Below are 9,782 nucleotides of genomic sequence, written 5' to 3'. Positions count from 1 at the left end.
CTAAAATACCCTGATTTTCATATGAAACATTGAATCTGGACAAGGGCTATATTGTAAATCCGCAAGCTCTTACTTTCTCGCTGTAAGCCACAAGTTCTCGCTGGTGAGTGGAGAATGATCTTGTCCGTTGATATTATGATGAACGGTGAAAGGAACAACACGTGGCTTGGACCAGCGACAAGGATCCACACACGGAATCATACGGATGATTGATATGTTTTGAATATCTGGACGGATCAAAATGACCTCACTCTACTTGGAATAAAACTCAGACTTATTTCATGGAGAATTTTTAAGCAATTAGGCTTAGGCCTTATTTTCCATTTTAAAATGATGAATATAAAATAAAATCATAAACATCTTAGAAAGAAAATTATAGGGAGAGACTTAATCTGAAACACATGAAAAATTAGAGTAGTAAACGATCTCAGTGGAGTGAGTTAAATTTTGTTAAAACTTATTTAATGAGTCTAGAATGGATTAAATAGTTGAAATGGTTATTCAAATTTATCTTAATTTTTTTTATAAACTCGAGCTTAGTTTATTTATATGGTAATTTATCAAAAGGCGCACGTAGTTGTTTAAATTTATCAAAAAATGCACGTTACTTTGATATTTACTAAAGAACGTACTTTTTTAAGTGCATTTCTCATTTGAAAAACGTACTTTGATATTTACTAGAGAGCTCCAATTGCGCTCATTTCAGTTCCTGTGGATTTCTGATGTTGCAAGGAGTTCAAATATGTATTCATTGTTTATTTTGACATCTATAAGGTGTTAAAATGTAATAAAGAATTAGCAAAAAAACTTCCATGTTAGGCTCACGTATGAGAAGTTTTGTCCATTCATCATTATTATAATTTTATACCTATGTAGAAGTTGAAATAAATAATGGATCGATTTCTGGGGTTATAAAGAATTCAAATATGTTATTTATTGATTATTTTGACTTCTTCAAATGTATTAAAATGTTATCAAAAAATCAACTAAACTCTAAATATCGTGAGCCTGATATGCATGCACGTATGAAAAAAAAAGAGAAGAAAGTTAAGAGAGGAGAGAAAAAATAAGATTAGTTACATGTATAGGAGAGAAGAATAGAAGAGAGAGTAAGAAATAATAGAGAAAAGTAAAAAATCAGATTTGTCAGAAGGATAAAATGAGAAATGCACTTAAAAAGGTGCGTTCTTTAGTAAATATCAAAGTAACGTGCGCTTTTTGATAAATTCAGAAAGCTACGTACGCCTTTTGTAAATTGCCATTATTTATATGTTATCGATTTATTTAATTGTTGAACTTAATGATACAAGCTTATTTATTTATTTTAAAATTTTATTTATTTATTTATTTATTATATTAATTGATAAGGGTTTTGTTAATGAACATTATTCATAGACTTTATTCATTAATATTATTTATAAATAGTATTCATGGGTAATTCATCATCTTTATAAACATCAATAAAATGAACATAAATGTATTCAAGTTTATTCATTTAGTTTAATAAATTATTTAAGTTTATTCATTTAATTGATATTGTATGTATTGAATGAATATAAATAAGTTTTCATCAAGTTAAATACTAAATTTACTTGAATGTTTAATGCATTTATAGTCCTATGAAAAGATAGATAATAAATTTTGGAGTCGCTAAGTGCTCCTTTAAAAAATGTGAGAAATAGATTAAAAAAAATGTCAATCCCCTTTATTCCAATTTAAGTATTCTAAAACTATGCCCCAGGACATTGTGTGGTGGCAAGAGACTTGGTATTTCTCCTAAACAACAATGGTTTAATTCTCGTACAAGTCACACTCGTGACAATTAAATTTCTAGTGTTACTTGGGTGGCACATTAAGAGCTATCGTGCTTTCTAGATTTACTTGGCGGGCTAAACATACCGGACTTTTTATCTTAGAATTAATTTGATTGTAATATCTGAATACTTAGTGTGTGTGTGTATATATATATACCTGTCTAAAATACAAGGAGATAATGTATATTGGGCAGGTGGCTTTGATGTTGATTAGGAGAAAAATTTGAGTCGGAAGATAGCACTGGGCGACCCTCTCTGCACACACCAAATAGAGAGTAAAGGGGAACGTTAGAATGAGAATCAGGGAGGGGGTCCATGGCGCAGGTACTCCAACACTCAAGTCAAAACAGTAGCACTAACAAAAAGGGTTGAAGAAGATGAACAGTATAAGAGTAGTATGGATATGTATCTGTGCGTGAGTAAGTGAGCATACCTAGCCAATGGAGAGGTCCTCATTTTTATACTGTCTGTTGGATCGAGTAGCGCTAGAAGGGGGGATGAATAACGCTTGTGGCTTTCATTCGTTTCGGAATCGTAAAACTCGAATAACGCAGCGGAATAAAATAAACAACAAACACAGAAAGACACAGGTCGTTTACTTGGTTCGGAGCCTGTGGCGACTCCTACTCCAAGGCCCACACTCGTTGAGCGTTTACGTTGGGCAACAACTATATTTCGTTAAAGTGTTTACAAGATGAAGTACAATAAAAAAAGAGACAACTAAATTATACCAAGGATAGTAGAAAAATTGAAGATTCTGAGCTCCGGGTCGTCGCCAAGTTGTGGCTTTCTTGGAAGGTCTCGTTAGCAGCTTGTTGCACAAGGATGACTTAGAAGGTGTTGGTCTGAGTGCTGCCTCGAGAGCTTCTTTTATACCTTAACTTTAAATCCTTTGCCATTATCAAAACACTGGTTCGATCGTTGGATGCTTCCCGCACCAACACTGTCTCTCATTGTTAGGATATATACTAAAAGCCTAGCTTTTTGTATAAACATTTAGTTTGAAATAAGAATCACATTGGTCAAATGTCTGCATTTATGTTAAATACAGTTGTCCATTTAATTTATATTGTAGATAACATGGTGTGTGGTGCCACACAGAAGATCATGTTATCAGTTCCTTATAAATTATAAATAGTAGCTCACAACCAAGATGGAATCGGACAAACTATTGGAGTGGTTGTATGTAATTTGGTATTAGTTTATCTTAACTATAAAATTACACTAGTAAACTATGTGTGTATTGAGCAAGACCATTTAAGGTAATTCTTTTTATACTGTCTTAATAAAAGAACAAAACCTCAGTTATTATGCATGTGCGTACTCTTAATCCCGATATAATAACAAGCATGTATACTTAGTATTTATTTCTTTAATTTATCAAAGGGTGAGATTTAGTTCGTTAAATCAATAGACCCGATAAGTTGGGAAATGATATTATTTATATGGTGTGTTGTTGATTATAAAAGGAAATTATGTCCTAGTGATCTAGGTTGATAATAACCCCAAGAGGAACTCATAAGGATTGACATATAAATCCTGCAGGTGGACTTTGTCCGACATGGCAATGAAGTTGAGTGGTACTACTCTTGAAGCTAGATATTAATTAAGTGAGATGTCAGTAACTTATTTAATTAATGGACATTCGGTATCTTAAACACAGGGAGATTAACACACTCATGATAAGAAGGAGCTCATATTGTAATATGGGATTGGTGCGGTAGTACAATAATAACTCTTTAGTGGTATGAGTTATTATTGATGAATTTGAGTTGGGTGTTCGGGGCGAACATGGGAAGCTCAAGCTAATCGGGAGACCAAAATTAATTCCTCCCCTCGGTCCCTGTTGTAGCCTCTTATTTATAAAGCTTTATATCTATCCAAAAATCCCAGCTTCTTATCCAAGCTTATGGGTCGGCCACATCCTTGCTTGGAGCCCAAGCAAGGGGCCAACTAAGCCAAGCATGGAGCTCAAGCTAGGGTCGGCCAAGCCTTGCTTGGTGCCCAAGCAAGAGGTCGGCCATATAAGAAGAGAAAAGGAGATTTTATTAAAAATAAAATTTTGATAAAATCTTTCCTTTTATAGTCATTCATAAAGGGATTTAAAAGAGAAATTTTATTTTTAAAATTTCCTTTTATAGACATTTTAAAAGAGAGTTTTAAATTTTTAAAATCTTTCCTTTTATAGCTTTCTACAAAGGATTAAAGAGAGATTTTAATTTTGTTAAAATCTTTCCTTATTTATAGTTGTCTATTATGTTTAAAAGAGAGATTTTAATTTTGATAAAATTTTCCTTTTTTGTAACCATGATTTAAAATGAGAAGTTTTAATTAATCTTTTCTTTTTGTAGTTGTCTACATATTTTAAAAGAGAGAGATTAATTTTAAAACTTTCCTTTATTGTCATGTACAATAGGAAATTAAAAAAGAGAAAGATTTTAATTATTTTAAATCTTTGCTTTTTGTGTGGCGGGCCATGTATTGTTTAAGAGGAAGTTTTATTTTTTTTAAAAAAAAAAACTTTCCTTTTTAGTCATTGGCAAGAATTAAAAGGAAGTTTTAATTTTATTTTAAAAGTTTCCTTTTTTCCATGAGCAAGGATTATAAAAGAAGAGGAGATGATGCCTTATGAGGTAACACATAATTCTATTCCTCTCTTCTATTATCCTTGTGTGGTCGGCTTCCCCTCTCCCTTCTCTCTTCCTAAGGCCGGCGGCACACAACCTTGCTTCTTCTTTCCCTTTCTTCCCTCTAGGGCTGGCACTCCATATCATCTTGGTGGCCGGAGGTTGGAGAAGAAGAAGTAGAGAAGAAAGAGCGTAGAGGTGGTTGGTTGCTTGGAGAGGAAGAAGAAGAGAAGGAGTTTCCTATTTTGGCATCCTTTGGTGGCTCAAGAGTCTTGGAGGAAAAGAAGGAGCTTGAGTGGATTTCATCTTGGTAGATCGTCGCTCACACGACGTCCAAGAGGAGAAGAGGAATACAATAGAAGATCAAGAGGTCTATAAGCTACAAAAAGGTATAACTAGTTATTTGTTTCCGCATCATAATTAATTCATCCTTTTGTATAGATCTTGAAAAACCAAACACAAGAGGTTATCGATTTTAAGCTATCATTTTTGTTATCGATTTTGTGTTTTGATTTCATGTTTCGATATTGTACTTCTATTGAGGTCTCTGTAGTTAAACCTAGTTTATTGTAAGAAGTTAAATATCCAATTTCTTTGAAAGGCTTTGTCTAGGAAGTGGTGGATGATCCCATACTCAAGAAGTCTAGTGCCTCACCATGTTTAACCTGGAAGTCGATCTTTGAAATAAATATTTAATTAACTTCTGTAATATGGTTTAACTTAGGAAGATCACATCGGTTAAACTTGGAGTAAAAATGTTAAGTATCATTTCCAATTCAAGTTTAACTTCTAAAGAGCAATTTGAATTAATAATGTTAAGCATCGTTTGCAATCCAAATTTAACTTTAGTAGAGCACATGGGTAGCTAGGATAGTTCTATGCTTGTACAAATTTTTATACAGGGGAACTAGAACGGTATTTCGAGTAGCAACCAACACTCATAACCTCCGCAATCAATAAAGCGACAGAGAATGTCTGATGTCAGAATATGTTAGGGGATGAAAGATGTACAATCATCCTCTAAAGAAGCTTACGTTATATATATATGAATCATCTTTTATAGCCTCCATAATAATGCAGCTAAGAATGTTTGATGTCAGGTATTGGAAGATGTACATCCATCCTCATAAGAAGATTTCATTGTATGTATATGTTAGAGTATCAGAATATTCCCTGGTGGATAGTAATTATTCTCTGACAGATTGTTGTGATTCTCTAATAATGTTGTTCCTTGGAGGCAGTCTAACTGACCCTATATCCAACCAACTGTTTTATGGGAGTCTTGTGTATGAGAAGTGGGGAACTACACCATGTAAGTCCGACCAAGTAACCTTGTCGTTCTAACATTGTCGTGGATTAGCAACCTTCCCACGGCTACAACTGATCAAGCCATTTGAATCAAATGGTTGAACTTAAAAAGTCTCTCACAACTTATGTTAAAAAAACCCTAAGTACCTTTGCCCTTTGGTACACATTCACTCGCTAGGGTTTTAACGACTGTGACCTAGAGATGATTTGTTTGTCCCTAGAAATACCTACAATTTTTTGCATTTGAATTCCGAGTCCTTAAGACCATTCTCATCGTCCCCCACCAGGCTATGTTGCATTCTTTAAGGACCAGCTCCATGTGGGTCTATGCTTCCCAATCCCCCATTTCTATTCGAAATAAGTTGTTACTTTAATATTACACTCTAGCAACTCGCACCTAATGTCTTCCGCTCTATGTGTGGAACAATCATCTTGTTCCACCTATATGACATCCCCTTGACCCCAGTAAACTTTTATTATTTTTCCTATCATAAGAAATCGGAGTCTGAAGTCTTCTTATTTCAATCTCACCCTAAGGCAGTTTTCTTTAATAAATTACCCTCGTGGCATCCCCTTGACCTCAGGAAACTTACTATTTTTCCTATCATAAGAAATCAGAGTCCTAAGTCTTCTTATTTCAATCTCGTCCTAAGACAATTTTCTTTAATAAACTACCCTCGTCTAATAAGGGATGAAAATCTCATTTCTTTTTCATCTAAATGTTTGATCCTATGTCTTGGCCAACTGAGTGGTGATCGAACCTTCCTCCCATTCCCAATATAGGAGACTATAAATATAATCTAACCTTTATTTTTACTTTGGAGAGGCCAGCCGACCGACCTACAATTTAACGTTCCCCAACTACTGCATGAGGGCCTCCTCTACTTATTCAGATTGGGCCCAGTTCAAGCAACTCTTCCTTTTTATGCAGTGGATGCCTTTCTTCTAGCTTTAGTTTCTGAGTCTTTACGATTAGAGGAAGCCGAGTTTGATCAGCAAGAGCAATTTCTTTTGGCTGAATGTGAGAATCAACTGAATGATCTCTCTGGAGAGGCGTCCAGTAGCCAAACGGATGATATCAATGCGACACTAGCTATAGAAGAGGAATTGCCTTTCGACCCTCTCCCACCTCTGGGAGATCTCCCTTCCTTCGAATTTGGGGCACCATTGAGGATTAGATGCAAGCGTCGTCACCTTGTACATACTACACAACCCTTTCAAAGCGGACCTCGTAAGTCCGACCTACTCTTGGGTTAACCGACTAAATACTGAAAGTTGTATTATAAAAGTGAGGAACTGGGTCCCGTATGCTGAACTGATACTAGGACCGACCGGGTATATTCTGTGTATTTTGGCACTGAGAAGTGGAAAGTTAAGCCTTGATGAGAGTGACTCGTTCAGCTGCATATATTTTGACTTTAACTTCCACCTCATCCTGACTTTGACCATCACCTCACATTGACTTTGACTATTATATCATCTTGACAATCGACTCCACATTACATATAGGTCTGCTCACAACATACTTTATCACTAGTCTCTCTTCAAGTCTAGTTGAAGAAAGTTCGTAGCCGACTAACTGGACTCAAGTCTTATTTCCACCCGATCGACTGGCCTGACCAATTGGCCATACTTCTGATCACTTATTAATGTTATATTCAACTTTATCTTTCTTGGAAAAATACATGTCAGGCGTTTGATATGCTAAGCAGTGTGCCGATGATACCTAGGAGGGTATTTTTTTAGTGAAAATGATTTGGTTGTATTGTTCATCATAAATGTCATTTCTTGGATAAGCACCACATGCCCCACAAACTCATTCTTTGCTATGACAGCTAACACACACCTCTTTATACAGACCTACTGCACTCCCTCCCCTTCAATGATAACTGATGCACGCCTCTTCGTATGGACGGGCTACACTCTCTCCTCTTCGATCTGACGATTACACCCGATTAAGACGTTTGAATTGGATGGTTGAACTTGAAAAGTCTCTCACAACTTATGTTTAAAAACCCTTAAGTGTCTCAAAGGTAAACCACTCGTGATTCATCTTCTTCAACCTTCTCCTCCGATGATTTCTACCGATTATACTCCCTTTCTTACAATCTGTGTTAGTAAGTGCCTTCTCCGATCTTCATTTTTTTCCTTCATCCATCCATGGCTCAAGAAACCTTTCCCCTTTGTACACGTTCACTCACTCGAATTTTGATGATTGTGACCTAGAGATGATTCGTCTATCCTTAGAAATCCTTAAAAATTATCGCATCCGAATTCGAGTCCTCAAGACCATTCTCATCACCCCCAACCAGGTTACGTTGCTTTCTTCAAGGACCAACTCCATGCGGGTCTGTGCTTCTCAATCCCTTGTTTTCTATCCAAAATAAACGACTACTTTAATATTTCACTCCAGCAACTCACACCTAATGTCTTCCGCTCCATGTGTGGAACTACCATATTATTCCGCCTATATGACATCCCCTTGACCTCGGGTAACTTTTATTATTTTTCCTATTCTAAGAAATTAGAGTCTGGGGTCTTTTTGTTTAAATCTTGCCCTAACATAGTTTTCTTTAATAAACTACCCTCGTCTAATAAGGGATGGAAATATCATTTCTTTTTCATCCAAATATTTGATTATGTGTTCTGGCCGACTGAGTGGCGATAGAACCTTCCTCCCATTTTCGATCTAGGAGACTACAAACACGATCCAATCTTTATTTTTGCTTCGAAGAGGTCGGTCGACTGACCTATAATTTAACATTCCCCAACTACTACATAAGGGCCTCCTCTACTTGTTTGAACCGAGTTTAATCTGAGTGACGCTTCCTTTTTCCTTCGATAAGGATTGATGACTTAGCCTTTATGTTATCACTAACTAAGGTCCTCTTTATTTTATGCAATGGATACCTTCACCTAGCCTTAGTTTCCAAGTCTTTAGGGTTAGAGGAAGCTAGTAACTTCTTTTGTCCGAATGTGAGAATCAACCAACTGATCCCTCTGGAGAGGCGTCCAACAGGGGGACAAATGATATCAATGTGGTACCAGCTATAAAAGAGGAATTGTCTTTCGACCCTCTCTCACCACTGGGAGATCTCCCTTCCTTCAAATTTGGGGCACCACTGAGGATTAGACACAATCGTCACCACCTTGTACATACTACACAACACCATTCAAAGCGGTCATCTCCCATGATTATGCCTCCTTGCTGACTTACACTAGTCAGGAAAGGAACTCTGACTCAATCTTCAAAGCGAACGCTCTCAGCTCTTCCTTCCGACAGCCCGATTCAAGGGGAAACAATCTTCCAGCTGAGCTAATCTCCTATTGCTCCTACTCCTCAATCATCCTCCTTCCCTCCAATAGCTCCTTCTGTGGAGGCTTCCTCCAGCAAGCAGCAGGGTCAATACCAATTTTTGACTACTCACCCTCGGATCCACCATAGACCTGTGGTCGAATACTACTGAATGGTCAGTTTATGGAATCTGAGAGTTAGCACTAACCCGATCAGAAGGCCACACTATAACAAAGATGGCCGATAGATTTGCCCAAGACCTAACCACGGTAAGTTTCTATTGCCTCATCTTAACTAAAATGCTATTAATGATACATTTTATTTTTAGTTTTGGGGAGTCAAGATGAACATAACTCAAACCTTGGTGGACATGACTCATGAGAATGAGGCGTTCAAGGGGCATTTATTAGAAGTGGAATCTTTTCCAGCCTCTATTCAGGCACCACAGGAAGCTCAGACCCAGACTGACCAACTAAGCAAGCTAGAAAGGAAAAACCACAAGACTCAAGAATTGGCGAGGGCTAAGGCGGTAGAAGCATAAAAATTGAAAACAACTCTAAAAACCAACAAAGCCAAGCTCCGGTTTGAATTAGCCAAGAGGGCTAAGGTGGTAGCTGAGCTAGATGAGAAAACCACTGAAGCCCAGAGCCTATCTGACAAATTAAAGGAGTTAGAAACTTCCCATGCTTTGGAGCTTGCTGCTAAAGATGCTGAGTTGGCGTCTAGAATTTTGATGGT

Source organism: Zingiber officinale, chromosome 5B (genome assembly GCF_018446385.1).
Source record: "Zingiber officinale cultivar Zhangliang chromosome 5B, Zo_v1.1, whole genome shotgun sequence".
NCBI classification, from domain to species: Eukaryota; Viridiplantae; Streptophyta; class Magnoliopsida; order Zingiberales; family Zingiberaceae; genus Zingiber; species Zingiber officinale.
This window is presented reverse-complemented; position numbering follows the sequence as displayed.